At 45.9% G+C, this 21,998-nt stretch overlaps 1 protein-coding gene and 1 pseudogene across 1 annotated transcript in view; one reads left to right on the forward strand and one right to left on the reverse strand.

The window, feature by feature from the left end:
• Positions 1 to 21,998, reverse strand: part of LOC126142041 (lachesin-like) — a 703,294-nt gene that overhangs the window by 558,940 nt on the left and 122,356 nt on the right. The window lies entirely within an intron of this gene.
• LOC126096782 (5S ribosomal RNA) lies at positions 464 to 581 on the forward strand (annotated as a pseudogene).

Consider the following 21,998-nt stretch of genomic DNA (forward strand, 5'->3'; position numbering starts at 1 on the left):
CAGATTACATAACTACGTGACAACGATTTATGCTTCAGTTCTCCTAAACATGTTTATGAAATACTCTCATGTGTTTGCGGTCTAGTGCCAACAGACCGTGGTACCAACCACTCACATAGCTCCTTCGTTAGGAGTCCTTCCGTGACATCGTGCAGCACTTAAGTGATATTGAGCAGTACTTCTTTGATATTGCGTACCTGTTCGTTCTGGGTGCTGCCATACTTCACAGAGTCACATATCTTAGCTGGACTGTCGTCTAACACCAGTTCACGATTAATCGACATCTTTAGAAGAAAGGGCTGGTCCACTTCCAAACCTAATGTGACGCACAGTTCTAATTTCATTACTGATTCGGAATTTGACTACGCAGTTATACTGCCTTTTGTCGACGTACTTTGATTAGACAAACACCATGAAGAGTAGTTGTACAAATCAACATAAATATTCATTTCTAGTTCAGTTGGTCAACGGCCTTGCCGCAGTGGTAGCACCGGTTCCCGTCATACCACCGAAGTTAAGCGCTGTCGGGCTGGGATAGCACTTGGATGGGTGACCATCCGGTCTGCCGAGCGCTGTTGGCAAGCGCGATGCACTCAGCCCTTGTGAGGCAAACTGAGGAGCTACTTGGTTGAGAAGTAGCGGCTCCGATCTCGTAAACTGGCGTACGGCCGGGAGAGCGGTGTGTTGACCACATGTCCCTCCACATCCGCATCCATTGACGCCTCTTGACTGAGGATGACACGGCGGCCGGTCGGTCCATTTGGGCCTTCATGTTCTGTTCTGGAGGAGTTTATTTTTTAGTTCAGTTAATTACACCCATGTCTTCTCTGAAGCAGTTACTCATTTTTCGCTTAAGGGGCTCCGGAAAGGCTCAAAATCATGAAAAGTTCAATTTTTACTTTTTTGCGTTTTCTGAATCTGCAGACTATTACCTTTTAATAGATATATAATTTATTCAATTCCGAAGACTACAACTATTTTTAAATTTTTTTTGAAATGTGTTCTACATGGGCGTGACCCACTGTGGCGCTGTTAAACTGCTGTCAAATGGTGTTATTATTAACGTCCGTGTTCATCAGGTACATTTTAGTGATGTGAGATAAAGTATGTGTTGTGGCTAACCTGTGATGGTTCAATATATATCGCTGGTGTGATTGTCGATTGTTTCATGTTTATTTACTCTGTCGTTATCTCGGAAATATTCGTAATTAATTCTGTTTCTTGAGTCTCTGTTTTGTTGAAGTATAATAATGAGTAAAAGTAAAGTTATTAGAAATCCTCTGAAGGCTTTTAAGAAAAGGAGAAATGTTGGAAAGCCAAAGGTATGTGTTATTACTGTAAATAATAACATTCTAACATGGTACGAGCGATGCTTGCTTCAGACAAGGAACGCCTTCGGGCTGCAGACAGGGCTGTAAAGAGTCTAGAAATACAAGCAAGAGTAAACAGGAGGAGGAACAAGAGGAAGCTGGAGGACGAGTTTGCAGAGGATGAAGATAATCCATCCTGTGGACCTGGAATGCACTAAAAAGTTAATCCAATCTTTGTCGCTCGATTCCCAAAACTTTTATTTTCTCATACTAATTACATGTTTTCTAAGGATCTTCCAAACATATTTGTTTCAAACTTTCAGTAAATGTTACACAGCACCTTCTGCATAATTTAACACAGACTTTTTCCAAAAAACTGTATATTTTTGAATATATAAATAAAAAATTGCAAAAAATGTTGTGAATTTTCATTACAATTGAAAAAATATCATCTTTAATAACTGAACTAAAATTTTGTAAAATACCTGTGTTACGTTGTAGCCCATATTCCAATAAATAATCTGTAAAAAGTTCAACTGCCTACCTCAAATACTTTCTGAGGAAAGATGTAATTTATAAGCGTTATTTTAACATTGCAAGTATAGGGCGTTCCGGAGCCCCTTAAGCCGAGTGAAAAATTGCGTCATTGTGGAGCAGTATCTGCCTGCCAGAATCCGACTTCCCATGGAGGAATGGAATTAAGATTCCGTCATATCACCGAAGTTAAGAGCTGTTGGGCAGGGCTAGCACTCGGGTTGGTGATCATCCGGTCTGCCGAGCGCTGTCTGCAAGCGGGATCCACTCAGCCCTTGTCAGGCAAACTGAGGAGCTACTTGATTGAGAAGTAGCGGCTCCCGTCTCGTAAACTGAGATACGGCCGGGAGAGCGGTGTGCTGACCACATGCCCTTCCATATCCGCATCCAGTGACGCCTGTGGGTGAAGATGACTCGGCGGCCGGTCGGTAGCGTTGGGCCTTCTAAGGCCTGTTCGGAATTAGTAATACGTGTAGTCCATTACTGCTATGCCAGCCATCACTGCAGTCTTGTTTTCCGGCTAGAAACACTTCGTCGTTTACAACAAGTGAAGGTATCTCGACAAAAAAAAAAATTAATTAAATTCTTCGACTGAAGCGGACCACGCTGTCATCAAAATTCCGAGCCTGAAGTTAGACAAGGCTTAAAATGGCACAAACATTCTTAAGAACTTCAAACGTTCCTCTCCTCCGAGAGGTTGCGAAGGACGCGGACGCACTAGAAAACCATATGCGAGTATCTCGCCACTGGACCGCAAAACACAACACTGCAGATCCTAACCTCCTTCCCCAGACTGCTACTACTGTCCTAAACAACCGCCTTGACGGCAGAGAACTCTTCAATTAAAAGTTAAGAATCAGTAAAAAACAACAAACAATCGTCCAATATGAAACAGTTTTGTTCCATGAAACAAACGATTTATTCGTTTCATCCAGCCTAAAACACGCCTTCCTATTACAGCTTTATCCATTGGCTAGTAGTATTCTCTCCTTACACATGTCTGCCGACGGAAAGAGTTGAGTGGTTGCTCAGAGCCGATTATCACTTCTGAAACTGCTAAGGGGCTTTTGTCTTATGTAAAATCAATAAGGGGTTCGAAATCATCTATTCATTCACTCAGAGACCGGAGAGAGAAACGGGTGATGACAGAGAGAAGGCCGAAAGACTGATTTCCGTCTTCCGAAATTGTTTCACTGTGGAAAATCGTAGCACAGTCCTTCCTCTGAGTCATCATACGAACGTCTAAATGGCAGGTATTGAGATAACCGATCGCGGAATAGAAAGGCACCTGCAATAGCTTAGTAGCGGAAAGGTATCAAGGCCACATGAGATATTTATTATATTCTACAGAGATTACGTGAGAAAGCTTCTTCCTCTACTATCAGCAATTTATCGTGTCTCACTGGAGCAACGAAGAGTACCTAGCTACTGGAAAAAAAGCGCAGGTCATTCCCGTTTTCAAGAAGGGCCGTAGGATAGATGTACACATTCATAGACCTATATGGTTGAACCCAAAGGCTTCCTGTAACAGGCCATTTACATGTTTCATCTCTGCAGCCATGGCTTGTCTGGCTTCTATTTCTCTCACGTAGTCGAGCTACTCCTTGTTTCATAATAGCAACCCACTGCAGTGAGTGTGCTGTCTGGCCTCGCATTCTGGAGGACGATGGTTCAAACCCGCCTCTGGCCCTCCTGATTTACGTGTTCCGTGATTTCCCTAAATCCCTTAAGGCAAATGCCTAAATGGTTCCTTCGAAAGCGCACTGCCGCTTTCCTTCCCCATCTTTCGCTAATCCGAACTTGTGCTTCGTATTTAATGTCCTCGTTGCCGAGGGGGCGTTAAACACTATTTTCCTCCTCCCTCCCCTATCACAAACCACCCAAATATTCGGAAAAATTCCACTGACTTCATGGGAAAAACCATACTTGTGAGCTTAGCGTCAAAGAAACAGTCAGTCACGTCTTCTGAAAGTCGAGCAGACGCTCACGCTTGCCATATTAACCGAAAACTCCGCCCTACACAAGTGGTTGTCTTTTGTGTAGACTTTGAAACACATTTACTCCAGCAAAACAGGCCATGAAGGCTCAAAGGTACCGACCGGCCGCCGTGTCATCCTTAGTCCACAGGCGTCACTGGATGCGGATATGGAAGGGCATGTGGTCAGCACACAGGTCTCTCAGCCAAATGTGAGTTTCCGAGACAGGAGCCGCTACTTCTCAATTATGTAGCTCCTCAGTTTGCCTCACAAGGGCTGAGAGCACCCCGCTTGCCAACAGCGCTCGGCAGACCGGATGGTCACCCATCCAAGTGCTTGCCCAGCCCGACAGCGCGTAACTCTGGTGATCTGACGGGAACCGGTCTTACCACTGCGGCAAGGCCGTTGGCCTTTACTCCAGCAAGGCTCGTTAGTAATATGTTACACGGTGCATATACACTCCTGGAAATGGAAAAAAGAACACATTGACACCGGTGTGTCAGACCCACCATACTTGCTCCGGACACTGCGAGAGGGCTGTACAAGCAATGATCACACGCACGGCACAGCGGACACACCAGGAACCGCGGTGTTGGCCGTTGAATGGCGCTAGCTGTGCAGCATTTGTGCACCGCCGCCGTCAGTGTCAGCCAGTTTGCCGTGGCATACGGAGCTCCATCGCAGTCTTTAACACTGGTAGCATGCCGCGACAGCGTGGACGTCAACCGTATGTGCAATTGACGGACTTTGAGCGAGGGCGTATAGTGGGCATGCGGGAGGCCGGGTGGACGTACCGCCGAATTGCTTAACACGTGGGGCGTGAGGTCTCCACAGTACATCGATGTTGTCGCCAGTGGTCGGCGGAAGGTGCACGTGCCCGTCGACCTGGGACCGGACCGCAGCGACGCACGGATGCACGCCAAGACTGTAGGATCCTACGCAGTGCCGTAGGGGACCGCACCGCCACTTCCCAACAAATTAGGGACACTGTTGCTCCTGGGGTATCGGCGAGGACCATTCGCAACCGTCTCCATGAAGCTGGGCTACGGTCCCGCACACCGTTAGGCCGTCTTCCGCTCACGCCCCAACATCGTGCAGCCTGCCTCCAGTGGTGTCGCGACAGGCGTGAATGGAGGGACGAATGGAGACGTGTCGTCTTCAGCGATGAGAGTCGCTTCTGCCTTGGTGCCAATGATGGTCGTATGCGTGTTTGCCGCCGTGCAGGTGAGCGCCACAATCAGGACTGCATACGACCGAGGCACACAGGGCCAACACCCGGCATCATGGTGTGGGGAGCGATCTCCTACACTGGCCGTACACCACTGGTGATCGTCGAGGGGACACTGAATAGTGCACGGTACATCCAAACCGTCATCGAACCCATCGTTCTACCATTCCTAGACCGGCAAGGGAACTTGCTGTTCCAACAGGACAATGCACGTCCGCATGTATCCCGTGCCACCCAACGTCCTCTAGAAGGTGTAAGTCAACTACCCTGGCCAGCAATATCTCCGGATCTGTCCCCCATTGAGCATGTTTGGGACTGGATGAAGCGTCGTCTCACGCGGTCTGCACGTCCAGCACGAACGCTGGTCCAACTGAGGCGCCAGGTGGAAATGGCATGGCAAGCCGTTCCACAGGACTACATCCAGCATCTCTACGATCGTCTCCATGGGCTCTCTCTCTCTCTCTCTCTCTCTCATCTTTTGCTTTCCCCTCTTTGGGGAAGTGTGAGGGGGAGTCTGTAGCCTTTAGGCTTTTACTCCCCTGTGAAAGTGTGTGTGTGATTTTTCTGTAGTTTTTGGTGTCTGTGATTTGTGATGATTGTTGTGAGTGTGTCTGGTACTTGCCTGAGGTGGGCGAGAAGTTTGTTGTTATATGGGGAGGAACAGGATGATGGATTTGGTGTAGGGATTTTCTCTTCGACTTAGTCGTCGAAGATCGTCATAGGGCGCTTGTGCTTATCGCGGGACATGTCATACCGACCTAGGGAGTGGATGAGTGCGTTTCTGGATCTGGAAGAACCCTCATAGAAGGCCCTTGCCAGATCCTGGAAACGCTCTCTCAGGAGCGGGATTTCGGCTGCGGCGTGCAAGTCGTCTGTAGGGAATCCAAGAGGTAAGCGCAGTGCCCTTCTGAGGGCGCGGTTCTGCAGCCTCTGGAGTTTGTCCAGGTGCTGCTTCGCCGCGTATCCCCAGACAGGGCACGCATACTCCATTACTGGCCGGATCAGGGCCTGATACACGTTTAATGCTAGTGGGCAGGGAAGGGAGCTTGTTGAGTTCAGGATAGGATATAGGATGGACATTCTGGCGCAGACCTTCCTATGGACTTCGTCTATGTGGGGTTTCCACGTAAGACGAGAGTCCAAGGTTACGCCAAGGTACTTGGCGGTTCTGCGCCAGGGGAGTTGGGTTCCATTTAGGTGAAGGTGTAGGGGGGGACGTTGAGGAGGATCGCGCCTTCCGAGCCTGCGGGTAATCAGCATTGCCTGCGTCTTCTCAGAGTTAATGGTGATGCGCCAGCGACGGGCCCAAGTTTCTGTGTTATCTAAAACCCTTTGTAACCTACGGATGACCAGGTCCTTGTTCGCGTTTCTCGTGTAGAAGGCTGTATCGTCAGCGTACTGTGCGGTATGCACCAGGGGGGCCGTTGGTGTGTCCGCAGTGTACAAACTGTACAATACGGGCCCCAGGACCGATCCCTGTGGCACCCCAGCACGAATACGCCTTCTGGTGGAGGTGGCAGTTTCCACTTTGACGGAGAAAGTCCTATTCGTGAGGTAGCTCTTGATCAGCTGAACTATGCTCCCGGGAAACCCTTGTGTGTACAACTTGTAGAGTAGCCCTCTATGCCATACTGAATCAAAGGCTTTGGCTACGTCCAGTAGCACTATCCCGCAGTAGCCTCTGTGGTTGAAGCCCTCTGTTGCTGCTTCAACCATTCTCATGACCTGTTGTGGGGCAGAGTGGTTCTGTCGGAAGCCAAATTGGAAATCCGGCAGAATTTGCTCTCTGGTAATATGTTCTTGTATGGGTCTTAGCAGGAGGCGCTCATAGATCTTGCTGAGAGTTGGCAAGAGGCTAATCGGCCTGTAGTGCTGCGGGAATAGAGGGTCTTTCCCTGGTTTGTGTATCGCGACCACCTCCGCATGTTTCCAGCAAGCTGGGAAAACACGGGATCGAGTAATCTCGTTGAGGACGTTCGCGAGGTGTGTGATCGCTGTGGGTGGGAGTTTTTTGACTAACTGATTTGTGACACTGTCGTGCCCTGGCGCCTTTTTTGTAGGGAGAGACCTGATTACTCTTGCCACGTCCTCGGGGGCAAAAAGTATGGGTTCGTCCTCTGGGTCCTCCTCGGCATTGAGGAAGACAGCCAGTTGACGACGGACCACTCTTTCATGCTCGTCGTCCTGGGGTTCTGCCGCTTGGAACTGCTTCTCGAAGGAGTCGGCGAGGGCGTTGGCCTTTCCAGCATGGCTGTAGACCAGTCCCCGCTCGCCATGCAGTGGCGGCATCCTAGCGCGTCGTTTTGTAAACTGTTTTGTCGCTTGCCATAGTGTGTGGTCGTCTACTTTGAGAGCTGTGAGGCGGTTTTGCCATTGCTGGTTTCTGTGCTCATTGAGCGCTACCTTCAGTTCTCTCTGTAGACGATAGAGCAGCCTCCTGGTGGCCTGATTTCTGGTGATCTTCCACTCTTTTGCTACTCTGTTCTTATGTCGAATTTGAGCTAGCAAGTGTTCCGGGAGCTGTATTTGCGGTGGTGGGCCATCCCTTTGTGGAGGGGTGGCTTCTTCCGCTGCCTGTAAGATGCTGCCTGTTAGGTCTTGTAGCGCTTGTTCTACTGTTTCGGCAGTAGGTGGCGGAGCGCGAGCGATATCAGAGGCGACAGTTTCTTGGTATCGCTCCCAGTCTGTACGTTTGTACGACGTCTGGTACCGTGGGAGTGCTACCCATTCTCCCACATCGACCTCCAGAATCACTGGGTTGTGGTCGGAGGACATTCTGTTGATTGTCCTTGCGGTCACAAACCCTGCGATCCTCCTAGTGAGAGCTATGTCTAACACATCGGGCCTGCTTCCGTTTTTCGGAAAATGTGTGGGCTCGACTGGACCCCATGTTTCGAAGTGGTGGGTGCGCGCTAGTTGTTGCAGTTTGGCGCCTGCTCTGGATGTTACTCTAGAATTCCAGTCAGGGTGTTTGGCATTGAAGTCTCCCCCTATTACGAGTTTGCCTTCAATTTGCCCTAGAGCAGCTATGTCTCCCTCATCTATCTGGTCTTGTGGGGGTCGGTAGACTGCAACAATTGTTAGGGGTCCAGTGGCAGTGGTTACTTCCACCGCCACTGCTTCAATTTTGTTGGTAGCTGGTAAGAATACCTGGTGGTGGGGGATCCCTCTTTTTATGTATATGGCCACCCCTCCGCCTTGGGTTGGCCTGTCTTTGCGATAGCTAACATAGTTGGGGACTGTCGCTTTTATTCCCGGTTTTAGGTGGGTTTCCCCCATCATGCATATGTCGATGGAGAACTCCTTCATGAGTTCTCTGAACTCGACCTCTTGTTTAACAATGCCGTCTGCGTTAAAGACGCACATTGTCAGGCCTTGGATGTTTGGTCATCTATCCATGATGGGGTTTTGATACTACTGAGGAAGTCGCAGAGGGGAGCGACTGCTGGACTGTTGCCTGAAGGGCAGCGAGGATCTGTGTGTTCTGCTTTTGGGCTTCCCTGAATTCCTTCATCATTTCCATGACGAGGTTCATGGTCTGCACCATTACGCCTAACAACTGATCCATGGGGGGGAAGTGTGTCTGGGGTTTCCTAGGGCCCCCTCCGTCAAGGAGGACCTGGTCGTTGTTTCTGTGTATTTCCCGGTGTTGTTCTTGTGTTGGTGTCTGATGTTGTGGTGGTTGGGCAATGCTTTCGTGGTTCCTCGGGGGAGAAACCACTTCCGCATATGTTGCCCTTGGTGTGTCTGGCCTTGGTTTTACCCAGGCCTTGTCTGTGTGTGTTATGTTTTGGTTTCTTGTGTGTCTGGATGGGTTCGTGGTGTTTTCTTTTCGTGTGTGGGGGGCGGCCTTTGCGCCCTTTGCCTGCTGTGTGTGTCTTTTATGGACCTCGCAACCTTGGTAACCCGCTGTGTGGCTTTTGCCACACAGCGCGCACCTTACTTGCGGGTCCGTGTGTTTTATGTTGCACGTTCGTGTATCATGGGCCTCGGCGCATTTTCTGCACCTCACTGCCATTGAGCAGTGTGCCGCAATGTGGTTGAGGCCCTGGCATCTGAAGCACTGCACCGTCTTGTTTTTGCGGCGCAGTGGTTCAGTGGTCACAGGGACCGCCAGGATCGTCTTAATGTCCCTTTTGTTCTGTGGGACGTCTGGCAGTGTGACCTGATACAGGGGCCATTTGCTGCCTATGTTTCCCATCTGTTGGACTGCCTTGACGATGTACCCCTGAGCGGTCAGGTCTGTTTTGATCGCCTGGGGGGCCACTCGTCTCGGCAGGTCCCTGATTACAATGTTTCTGTTGCGTGTTTTTGTTGTGGGGAAAGTGTAATGGGGTATGTTATTGCTGTTGAGAAGTGTTTTTACTGTGGTGTAGTGTTCAAGTGTCAGTAGTGTTATTTTTATTTTGTCACCACCAGCAGGTTTTGCTTTGAAATTTCCTCCCCCGATTGCTGTCTTTAACATTTCGAAGAGTTCCTCGTAGTTCCGAGTGAACTCCGCGACGATCGGAGGGAGGTGGTGGGTGACTTGGTTTTGTGTTTGTGTTGTTGTGTCATGTGGTGTCTCTGGCTCATCGGCCACCGCCTGGAACCTGTTCGGGGTGGGTTCCACTCCCCTGGCCGGTGGAAGCCTCGGCTGGCGAAACGTTTTCTTCGCCAGCACGAAACCACCCGAGTCCTGCCCGGTTACGCGGTTCCCTTCCAGTGCTGGTGTTTCCTGGTCCCCTCCTAGGACGACGACAGGTGCTGTCGGGGGCGCAGGCTCCTCAGAGGGTGTGGAAGTGGCTGGGGTGGTGGTGGTGGAGTGCTTTTTCCCCCTGGAGTGCTTCTCCTTCTTGTCCTTCCTCACACGCCGCTGCTTGGATGTGGTGGACTTGAGTGGGGGGGATTTAAGGAACTGGGATCGGGTGGGGGGTTGGGTGGCAGTTGCGGGTTTGGGAAGGATTTTTGTCGGTTGACTGGGCTTCTGCTTGCCATTTAGGTTACGGATATGGTCAGCAAGGAGGCCACAGCTGTTGGCAAGCAGGAGAGGGCTGAGGAGAGGGGAGGGAGGGGCGGGATCGCAAATACTGACGATGTATTTGTTTGTTTGCGTATTGTGTGGTTTTGCCATGTCGGTCGCGGAAAGGGGGCTTGCTGCCAGGTTATTGTCAGTTGCAACTTTTGTTGGCACCGTTGGGTTTTCCGGTTGCAGTGCTGACCCTAGTAACACGATGGCAGACGCGGAATTCTGGACGGGGGCGGCGGAAAACCTCTCTGTGGTTCCGCGGCCCGCTTCCAGGTCCTGGCCTACTTTTTCCCTATTCTTGGGGGGGGCAGAGACTGACTCTGCGGCAGCTGAGGTGCTCGAGACGGGCGGCCGCGCGGCCCGCGGCAACAAGAAAGCGCGCCTCGTGTCGTCGGCGGAAAGAGACCGCCGCGACCCCAAGGCGTCGCCCAAGCTCGACATTCCACAACGACGAGAAGACACGACAACTCTGCCAGGCGACGCTATGCAAAATTTTCTCCAAGTGCCGTCCGTGCTGAGACCTAGGCGCAAGTGCCCGTCAATGTTTTGATAAAAACAGAGCCGGTGATCACTCCTGTTTTTACTCCCGTACAAGCGGGGGCCTATGGCTGACAGTACACCAGTGAGAGGAGCGATGCTCAACCCTCGACTGCTACTCAGCGAGTGCGTCTCCATGGGAGAATAGCAGCCTGCATTGCTGCGAAAGGTGGATATACACTGTACTAGTGCCGACATTGTGCATGCTCTGTTGCCTGTGTCTATGTGCCTGTGGTTCTGTCAGTGTGATCGTGTGATGTATCTGACCCCAGGAATGTGTCAATAAAGTTTCCCCTTCCTGGGACAATGAATTCACGGCGTTCTTATTTCATTTTCCAGGAGTGTATATTCAGTGGTTTGATGCTTATACGTTTTTCTTAAGTTTACATTTGACCGTGTTCTCAGAGCTCAGCTATTAAAGTGCACTTACTTCCAACTAAATAGAGTTATGTTGGTATTAAAATAAATCCATCATTCATTATGGTGTCCACAATAATACGATACGGTGGATAAAAATAAAATCTTATTAACCATTTTTGTGACGACAGGAACATAAAATCTATCTGTAACTGTAGCCTCACAATACCAGTTGCACCATTCTTTTCACTATTAACTATCGAAAATTGTCGACACATTTACGAGATATATTTAGTAATTAAAGAGACAAATTTAGGTAGAAAAAACTGTTTATTTTTACAAAAGGAGACTTTTACTACCTCTCAACAGAATCATCACCAACATAAATACTCTTGCCCCAACGATGAACTAATTTGTTTTATATAACTATTACAAAGAAGTATTGTTATTTGAGCCACTTTTCCACTAATTTTTTGACCTCCGCGTTGTTGCCGTACTTTTTTCAGTGTGATGCCTCCCTGAGTGTAGCAAACAAATGTAAATCTGAGGGCGCCAAATCGCGACTGTACGGACGACGAGGTATTGTCTGCTAACCCATTCTTCAATGGTTTCGTGAGTAAGCTGGTGGCGTGCGTGCCAACAGTGTAGTGCAGCAATATCACGCCTTTTCTTTGAGATCCGCAACGCTTTTCTCTCCCTGATGCTTTTACTTTTTCCACCTTCATGTCAGAGTAGGAGACACTGCTTATTATAGGCAGATCTTCCAAATAACGCGGGTTTAAAGCGAGTGAGTTGACACTTCAACTGTTAGCCACTCACTGAGGTTCGGCCATTCTTTAACTCTTATTAATACGTATCAAAATTTCTCGGTTCATACAAATTTCACCATTCTGTAAAATCACTCGGAAATGATTTCTGGCGGTTTTCGTGAACGTTGTTCAACTCATGTGGAAACTTCAAGGGACATGTCACCGTTCAATGCAATATTGAGGTTAGAAACAAAACAACTTCTATCCGTCAGCTGTTCTCAGCTCATTCCATGGATGTCAATTTAAAATCATGAAATTACAAAACTCCTCCTGCTAATTGCTTCATTTTGAAATGTTTCTTTCTTTAATTATTGAATGTCCTTCGTATGTTACGTCTTAATTCCTTTCGCCTTTACACGGAACGTAGCTATAACCAATCACTTTATGACTTGTGCTAAAACGATGCGTTATCAGCTCCTGATAAATGAGCTTTTAGAATTTTCCTAATTAATAGTACGAGAAATTAAATTAATGTTATTAACTGCGGACGTGTACTGAATACAGTAATTGTGAAATATCGTTGTATACTTTATTATAATTTTACAGCAAGAAGTTGTTGTTTATTTAAAACTCGATCTTTCTATTGGGTAAGTTCTTATCTTCAGATGATCGAAATTGCGTTATTACAAATGTATGACGTTCTAAAAGCCATACCATTGTCGTCGTAATTATTCAGACGGGAGACGGAAATACGAAGGGCAATATCTCGAGTCTGCACGAAATAATTCACAGTTATGATTTCGGTTGTTTTCCGCCCTACAATCATACAGATAAATCATTCTCTACCACGTACTGCGCGATCAACTGAGAACACAGAAGTACTAAGTAGTCACTACAGGCTTAACATGTGACATATCAACACGAATTATTCGTCCTACATATGTTAAAAAATACGTCCTGACAATGTGAAATGCGGAGTTACCCAATCGAAACTGGTTACCAGTTGTAAATAAACAACAACAAAAAACTATAGTATCTGGTTTGTAGTAATTACAGGAAAACTACAATTCCGTTAGTGTATTTGCTCCCTAAAAGAGCTAGCATAGCATCCTGCTTTACTACTAGAAGCCGCTTGGAAGCTTGAGCCATCTAGTGATGTACCAGGATCACTTGGTCCAAATAGTTTTCGATATGAAAGCACGTTAATCACCTTACATGTGCTTTGTAGTTCCGCCACACTGCCGACTGCGTAACGAGCAGTTTTTATTAAGCGAGTGAGCGGTTCGTGCTAATTGAGCTCCGAAGCTGTACGACCATGATTGCCCACCTTGATTAAAATAGTATTAATTAATAGAGTTCGTACTGCCTGCTGCAACTGAAATAGCACGTCGATGGCGGTAATTCAGATAGTTAGTCTATCGATAGAGTTCTAATTGAATATCGAGTGCTTTTTGCTTTCATCACTTTATAACTTCTCCCTGAGTAGTTTTATTGGAGGCGTTTCGTTAGGGTGATGAAAAAGTATTAACTGCTACCGTATTAAATTGAACTCGTTATCGGAAGCTCACTTGAAGGAATAGTTTCAGAATATTATCTGCTGTTTCTGTGCTTACATCATTCTAATTTACTGCCACCTTTTAATTTGCAATTTTATTATTTTCTACTCCGTTTTTTCGCGCTACAGGAGCACGAATCTAACAGGCGTTAGTACCTACTTAAAATACATTGCAAAATATTGAAGGACTGGTAAGTCGTAACCGACTTCGTAACAGAATTCACAGAAACTAGCTGCAATGGCGACTAGGGCTTGAAAGACATCAAACTTAGCAGCCGTGTCAACAGCGGCTGTTTCAAACTTCAGAAGTGTAACTAAATAGCTGTAGTTAAACATATTAACGAAACAGGACACAATGTTACAACAGATAACGCCCTCATTAACGACTTATTTTAGAGAAGACCTGGAGAATGGCTGTCTTAGAAAAAATTGAAATACAGGGTTATTACAAATGATTGAAGCGATTTCACAGCTCTACAATAACTTTATTATTTGAGATATTTTCACAATGCTTTGCACACACATACAAAAACTCAAATAGTTTTTTTAGGCATTCACAAATGTTCGATATGTGCCCCTTTAGTGATTCGGCAGACATCAGGCCGACAATCAGGTTCCTCCCACACTCGGCGCAGCATGTCCCCCTCAATGAGTTCGAAAGCATCGTTGATGCCAGCTCGCAGTTCTGGCACGTTTCTTGGTGGAGGAGGTTTAAACACTGAATCTTTCACATAACCCCAGAGAAAGAAATCGCATGGGGTTAAGTCGGGAGAGCGTGGAGGCCATGACATGAATTGCTGATCATGATCTCCACCACGACCGATCCATCCGTTTTCCAATCTCCTGTTTAAGAAATGCCGAACATCGTGATGGAAGTGCGGTGGAGCACCATCCTGTTGAAAGATGAAGTCGGCGCTGTCGGTCTCCAGTTGTGGCATGAGCCAATTTTCCAGCATGTCCAGATACACGTGTCCTGTAACGTTTTTTTCGCAGAAGAAAAAGGGGCCGTAAACTTTAAACCGTGAGATTGCACAAAACACGTTAACTTTTGGTGAATTGCGAATTTGCTGCACGAATGCGTGAGGATTCTCTACCGCCCAGATTCGCACATTGTGTCTGTTCACTTCACCATTAAGAAAAAATGTTGCTTCATCACTGAAAACAAGTTTCGTACTGAACGCATCCTCTTCCATGAGCTGTTGCAACCGCGCCGAAAATTCAGAGCGCATAAACTGCGCATACCATCGCCGAATGGAGTTAGCAGTTGGTGGATCTTTGTTGAACTTCGTCCTGGACTGTCGTTGCACTGTTATGACTGACTCATGTGAGTGCATTTCAAGCACGACATACGCTTTCGCGGCTCCTGTCGCCATTTTGTCTCACTGCGCTCTCGAGCGCTCTGGCGGCAGAAACCTGAAGTGCGGCTTCAGCCGAACAAAACTTTATGAGTTTTTCTACGTATCTGTAGTGTGTCGTGACCATATGTCAATGAATGGAGCTACAGTGAATTTATGAAATCGCTTCAATCATTTGTAATAGCCCTGTATTCATCCATAGTTAAAAATTGAAAAATGAAAACTTGTAAGAAATGGAGGATTTAGAACCCACAGTTCTTCACCAACTTTATGTGGTTATTGCTATTGAACTCTCTTTCATTAACAAAATAGACCATGAAAATTTGAAACCTCCTTAAGATTCAGGTATAATTAGGATTAAATTTCAAACTAATTAAATACAGCCCAAAAATTATCACGAGCACAAGAGGAAGTAAAAATTACGTTCAAACTGTGCTTAGGAACATAACTTAGAGACTACAGTTTTAAATTCATAACACTTTATTACAATATAATAAGATCCTTTCGATGTTATTTATTACACAGCTATTTCGGTGGCCTTCAGGCCTTAACTGACGCTGACTGCAATCGTACACAGGAGTCCATCAGTGGCCATTCTGAATAACCTTGTTTCCGTAGACAGTGAGAACGATATATATCTGCACTCATCGACGACATCGGTATTACAGTTTACGAGAACAAGTTCAGTGATGATGGCCACCGATGGACTTGTGTATACGATTGCAGTTAACCCCGTCAGTGTCAGTTAAGGCCGCAAAATTGTGTATTGGATAACCGAAACTAGTAGCTATGTAATAAATAATATTGAAAGGACGGCTGGAGCTGTTCCATTTATTACATAAGTGAACAGTCGAGGTCCCTCAAACCTTCGGTCAGAAGGATGGACATACAAAAACTTTATTACACTCTTTTACATCAAATAAATAGCTGTAACCAAAAAAAAACTTTGTTATTAATTATAAAGGTTGTTACAAACGGGCACAACACGCACTCAGGCTGCAGATTATGCCGACGAGAAAGGAGCACACTTGTAGCAACTAACTTAATGATTTCACTTGCCCACAAGCCGCCCCGAGCTCTGAACTGTACCACACAGCGGCAGTAAGAGTACATTATCAATAAAATATTATCATAAATAAGCAAACCTTAAAAGCTAGCTTGAAATAAAATATACACGCCGTCAGTTAATGTTACCGCAAAATTACTCAGCTGTTACTTTACTTGAAAAAGACAATACTCTCTAGCAACAGGCGGCCACTAACAAATATACATCTACGTGATTACTCTGCTATTCACAATAAAGTGCCTGGCAGAGGGTTCAATGAACCACCTTCAAGCTGTCTCTCTACCGTTCCACTCTGGAAAGGCACGCGGGGAAAAAAGAGCACTTAAATTTTTCTGTGCGAGCCCTGATTTCTCTTATTTTGTCGTGATGATCTTTTTCTCCCTATGTAAGTGGGTGGCAACAGAATGTTTTCACAATCGGAGGAGTGAACTGGTGATTGATATTTCATGACAAGATCCCGTCGCAACGAAAAATGCCTTTGTTTTAATGATTGTCACTCCAATTCACGTATCATGTCTACATCTACATCTACATCCATACTCCGCAAGCCACCCGACGGTGTGTGGCGGAGGGTACCTTCAGTACCTCTATCGGTTCTCCCTTCTATTCCAGTCTCGTATTGTTCGTGGAAAGAAGGATTGTCGGTATGCCTCTGTGTGGGCTCTAATCTCTCTGATTTTATCCTCATGGTCTCTTCGCGAGATATACGTAGGAGGGAGCAATATACTGCTTGACTCTTCGGTGAAGGTATGTTCTCGAAACTTCAATAAAAGCCCGTACCGAGCTACTGAGCGTCTCTCCTGCAGAGTCTTCCACTGGAGTTTGTCTATCATCTCCGTAACGCTTTCGCGATTACTAAATGATCCAGTAACGAAGCGCGCTGCTCTCCGTTGGATCTTCTCTATCTCTTCTATCAACCCTACCTGGTACGGATCCCACACTGCTGAGCAGTATTCAAGCAGTGGGCGAACAAGCGTACTGTAACCTACTTCCTTTGTTTTCGGATTGCATTTCCTTAGGATTCTTCCGATGAATCTCAGTCTGGCGTCTGCTTTACCGTCGATCAACATTATATGATCATTCCATTTTAAATCACTCCTAATGCGTACTCCCAGATAATTTATGGTATTAACTGCTTCCAGTTGCTGACCTGCTATTTTGTAGCTAAATGATAAAGGATCTATCTTTCTGTATATTCGCAGCACATTACACTTTTCTACATTGAGATTCAATTGCCATTCCCTGCACCATGCGTCAATTCGCTGCAGATCCTCCTGCATTTCAGTACAATTTTCCATTGTTACAACCTCTGTGTCTGTGACACTATCTCCCCTATTTCGCGATAATACAAAACGAGGTGCCCTTCTTTGTACTTTTTCGATGTCATCCGTCAGTCCCACCTGATGCGGATCCCACACCGCACAGCAATACTCCAGAATAGGGTGGACAATCGTGGTGTAAGCAGTCTCTTTAGTAAACCTGTTGCACCTTCTAAGTGTTCTACCAATGAATCGCAATCTTTGGTTTGCTCTAACCACAATATTACCTATGTGATCGTTCCAATTTAGGTTATTTGTGCCGGCCGGTGTGGCCTGCGGTTCTAGGCCTTTCAGTCTGGAACCGCGTGACCGCTACGGTCGCAGGTTCGAATCCTGCCTCGGGCATGGATGTGTGTGATGTCCTTAGGTTGGTTAGGTTCAAGTAGTTTTAAGTTCTGGGGGACTGATGACCACAGATGTTAAGTGCCATAGTGCTCAGAGCCATTTTTAGGTTATTTGTAATTGAAATCCCTAAGTATTTAGTTGAATTTACAGCCTTCATATTTGTGTAATTTATCGCGTAATCAAAATTTAGGTGATTTCTTTTAGTACTCATGTGAATAACTTCACACTTTTCCTTACGAGATACTGGCAGAAGTAAAGCTGTGAGGACCGGGCGTGAGTCGTGCTTCGGTAGCTCAGATGGTAGAGCACTTGCCCGCGAAAGGCAAACGTCCCGAGTTCGAGTCTCGGTCGGGCACACAGTTTTTAATCTGCCAGGAAGTTTCACAATGCGGTGATTGATGATGCGGAAGCCGAATGATCGCATGAAAGTTCTTACGCTCGTCACGCATACACAGATATTTGTTACCAGTCCTCCTTGACACTAGTAATAAATTTTAACACTGTTCACAAAGTTAAATTTACAGTTCACAGTTCTCAGTTGTACGAGCGTTCGCGTGACCGTCGCGGCGCGGTTGATTGTTGATGATGCGGAAACGCGATGACCGAACGCAAGTTCTCACGCTCGCTACAAGACACTGGCACTTGTTTGCACTCTTTTATGGTAACTAATTTTTTTCTGATCCACATTATTTCATTCTGAGAGACCGAACACGGCGCGGATGATTGATTCTCTATGGTACGACACGCAACGAGAGGATACACAAATGCGTTATCAGCAGCACTGCTCATTTTTAGATTACTTCTTGACACACTTTCCTCTGAATCACTTGCATATTTTATCACTTTACTGTAATAACACTTGTAGCAACACTTCAACTTCCATGCTAACAATGCCTCTCACATTCAGAGCTACACACTACACAACATGGCAGTTCCGTGTCCCGTGCTCGACCCTTCAGACGCGCCTGCCTGCAAACATACTCCACAACTAAACCAGCGATATGACAATACGCTTACACATGAAACATGTAGTTCCTCTCTTTGTAAGTCCGATTTTTAACATCGCTGTTTTTAGTGTGGCTGACAACGGAATGGGAAGATTGTAATGCCGCTGTCAGCGTTATATACGGTTTTATTCCCTTTTTAATAATTACGTAGACAGAAGATAAGAAATGAGATTTTCCTCAGAATCGTCGAGTAGAGGAACGTGTAGAAAACATTGACAAAGATAAAGGGCACAGTGATAGTGTTAAGGCACCAACGAATAACACCCACAGAACTGGATGGTGCTGTAGAGTGTGAAAATTTAGTACAAGAGAGAGATTAGAATGTGTACTGTCAGTTGAAGAGTGTGGCACAGGAGAGGATTTCGTGGTTGGCCGCTTGAAAACAGTCGGAAGACTAAAAAAAAGAGGAATTTAATGGAACATTTTATAGATTCTGTAGGCTGCAGTAGGTACTGGGAGATGAAGAGGCTTGCACACGATAGAGTAGCATGGTGAGCTGCATCAAACCAGTCTCAGGACTGAAGACCACAAAAACAACAACAACAACAATGATTGTTTGTGTGTTGGAGAACACCGCAGCTGTTTTCGTAAATTACACTGTAGGAAATACTGCAACCAGCTTTTTATTGTGCCATTACCGGTTTAGTCCCTGACCCATCGTTAGGTAGTAGACTTTACTTCTTTGCAAATTTTACATTTTTCTCTTCGTGAAAAGTCTTCCGTTATATATTATAAGACAGATATTTGATTTTCTTCAGCATGGATTGTAAAAGAAAACCAAATCTCTGACTTATATAAAGGAGAGCTTTTCATGTAAAACTTGCAAAGAAGCCAACGCTACCTGACGATGGACGCAGGCCCGAAACTAGTAATGGTAAAACAAAATCATTTCAAAGAAACTCGTGGCTGGGTGCAGTATTTTCTATGTGTAATTCTTCTCTTTTTATCTGTTGACGATCCGGAGGCTCCCAAAGGTTCCGGTATTGTGAAACGCTGTTTCGCGTCGTTTAACTGTGCTTGTGATATTCAGTTGTCACCTGAAAAATAACAAAGAAACCGAATGTCTGCTCGTAGTGAAATGAAAAGCAATTGAAGATAGCCAGGAAAGCGTTTCCCTTTTTATTACTATAGCCGAGCTCCGGTTAAGGTCCCCTACGATTATTTGACTGCTCTGAAATACGTTTGGGGAAGAGTAAAAAGTAGTAGCGTATTTCGCTCAACTCATCAATCTTAGAGTATAATTACTTGACATTTCAGTGGTGTGGAGGCAATAGAAAGTCTTTTTGTATGTTGTATCCTCTCTTGTGATCTTCGCAAACAAAAGATACTGTGATCTTACAGGACTTCAATCTTGAGAAAACAACGATACGAGCAGCGTGCTTAAAAAAGAACCCAAGGCGGATAGCAACTGCTTCGCCATGGCGCCAACTTTCCCTCGAATTCTGGGGCGATTTTCTGCGACGTCGCTTTGAAAGGGCCGGCTCCAAAAGGAAACGCATTTCTCATTCAGTGTCAACGTTTAACCTGCGCGGCACCTGTAGAGCAGCTTGCGGCTTTCTGGGCAGCACCTGCTGTGACGTCACAGCCGCGCCAATAAACGCCACGCTTGACGCGCCCCTGCTTTGCCTGCAGCCGCTGGCGGTGGTAATGGAGCAATAACCAATGGAACAAGAATTCAATTACCGGGCCGTGAATTACCGAAGGGCATAATTTTTTCCCATTACGAAAGCCATTAATCCCCGTGTCTGGAGCAGGCGCGCCGCGCCTACACCCGCGCTTTATTAACGGTGACAAATCCCGGGATTCCGGGAGCGGCCTATCTCTTCCAGAGGAAGGATCCTTCTCTCGCGCTGTTAACGTTTGGCCAATCAAGTATGTTTTTAAATGTTAAAAGAGTATTTTTAAATGGCTGTAAATGGTTGTCTGGCGGAATAGTAGCTATTGTTTATTACGTCCTCGCCTAGGTTCTGTTAAAAGTAGCAACCTGCCTGATGTTTCCCTGTCCTGACAGTATTACCGAGCATCAGATATGATTACACTCTGTTAAGGTGGAGTTGAGAGTAGGTTTTCTGCTTACTCACAGCTGACAGAGGATCTTCACATTGTCAGACAGGAGTCGTATTTAGATTCAAATGCAACAGCTTGAGATTTTTAAAAAGTTCTTACAACTAGAGCACACGAATGAACGATATTAACAGAAGTGAAATAGGTAGCAACAGCAGCTTAGATCATGGATGATCTCGTGGCTTGGTTACCATCGTACATCCATTCTGCCGTGATTAAATTAGGCTATGAGTTATCGCGACTGACTAATAATAGTACAATCGATATGACTGCTCGGCGAAGTGGCAGCCTCCCCTTCCCTCCACCACTGTAGCTTCTGAGTCTTCAGCACTCAGAACATTTTTTCTAACACGACGCTTAAGCTACTGGTCCATGTGTCCTTGGAGCTGACAGATGAGTGGGGTGCCCTTCTGAAGTCCAGATAAAAAGTTAGGGCAGCTGTACTTTCCGGGACCTATATAAAAACTCCGATCCAGTGAAAAACAGTCGACTGGCCAGAACGGTAATACGTTTTATGACCAATCTCTTGATTCTTTTTGCAATAAGTTCTGAAGGAACACAGGAATGTTCCGTTTTTAGTCTCCAGCGACGTTTTGTCGCCTACATCACCTTGTTGATATACTTGTGCACGTAAAGGCGGGCTCTTATAAACAGTCTCCGTATTAACGAAAATCGCAATCTTGGCGGTAATTTCTAACACGGTTCTTTGCTGACTCTTAAAAACCGCAGAGAGAACCCTCTGTTCCAGAGGCACATGATTGTACTGTCGTCATCTTTCACAAATGTTACTACTTATTAACTAATGAAGTCGTCACATTAGTCGTTTTATTCACTGGTGAGTGCAGTGATCCCATTCTGCTGTCATTTGTTAAATAAATTAATCTTGAGCTAGGCGTCCTCGCCCAAAGCGACGTTCACTTCTTCTTAATACAATGTGCAGAGGTAGGCGGGTAATCTTCTGCACTTGACCCAACCATCTACTTGCTAGCCTTCTTCGTGGCATTCTGCTTTACATTTTTCCTTGTAAGATGGTCTTTTTGAATCTGTTCACTTCTCAAATGGTGCCCAAGGAACTGGAAGTAGCTTTGACTGACGATATAACTTCAATTGGTAACAGGTTAATCAAGAATTTACGCTTCGCTGATGGCTCTAGCAGGAAGTGAAAAAGAACTTACTGATTGTTCTCCAGAGTGAAGACTGTTAGTTTAAACTTCGGTCTAAAAATAAACATGAAAGAGACCAAACCATGAAAGAGACCAAACTAATGGGTAGTTATCGACGTGGTTTAGACCAAATTCATCTTACAGGTTGCTTAATGAAACTGGAGGTAGAGATTGGTTTTGTATGTCTACGATCTCTGATGGATGACACAGGAATTTGTAAGAAGAATTGAAACCACGAATCGTCTTGGCCGAGCCGCAGTGGGTCAACAAGATTTTTCAGATCCGGGCAATTTCCAAAACTATGCAGATGCGCTTAGTGGAATCATTGCTATTCTCTGTGTTGGATACTATTTAAAACTTCAGTGGCTCAGAAAACAACCGACTGTCCAAAGAGGGACGTATTTTACAACCAACGCAACTAATTT

The sequence above is a fragment of the Schistocerca cancellata genome, chromosome 1 (genome assembly GCF_023864275.1).
Source record: "Schistocerca cancellata isolate TAMUIC-IGC-003103 chromosome 1, iqSchCanc2.1, whole genome shotgun sequence".
Taxonomy (NCBI): domain Eukaryota; kingdom Metazoa; phylum Arthropoda; class Insecta; order Orthoptera; family Acrididae; genus Schistocerca; species Schistocerca cancellata.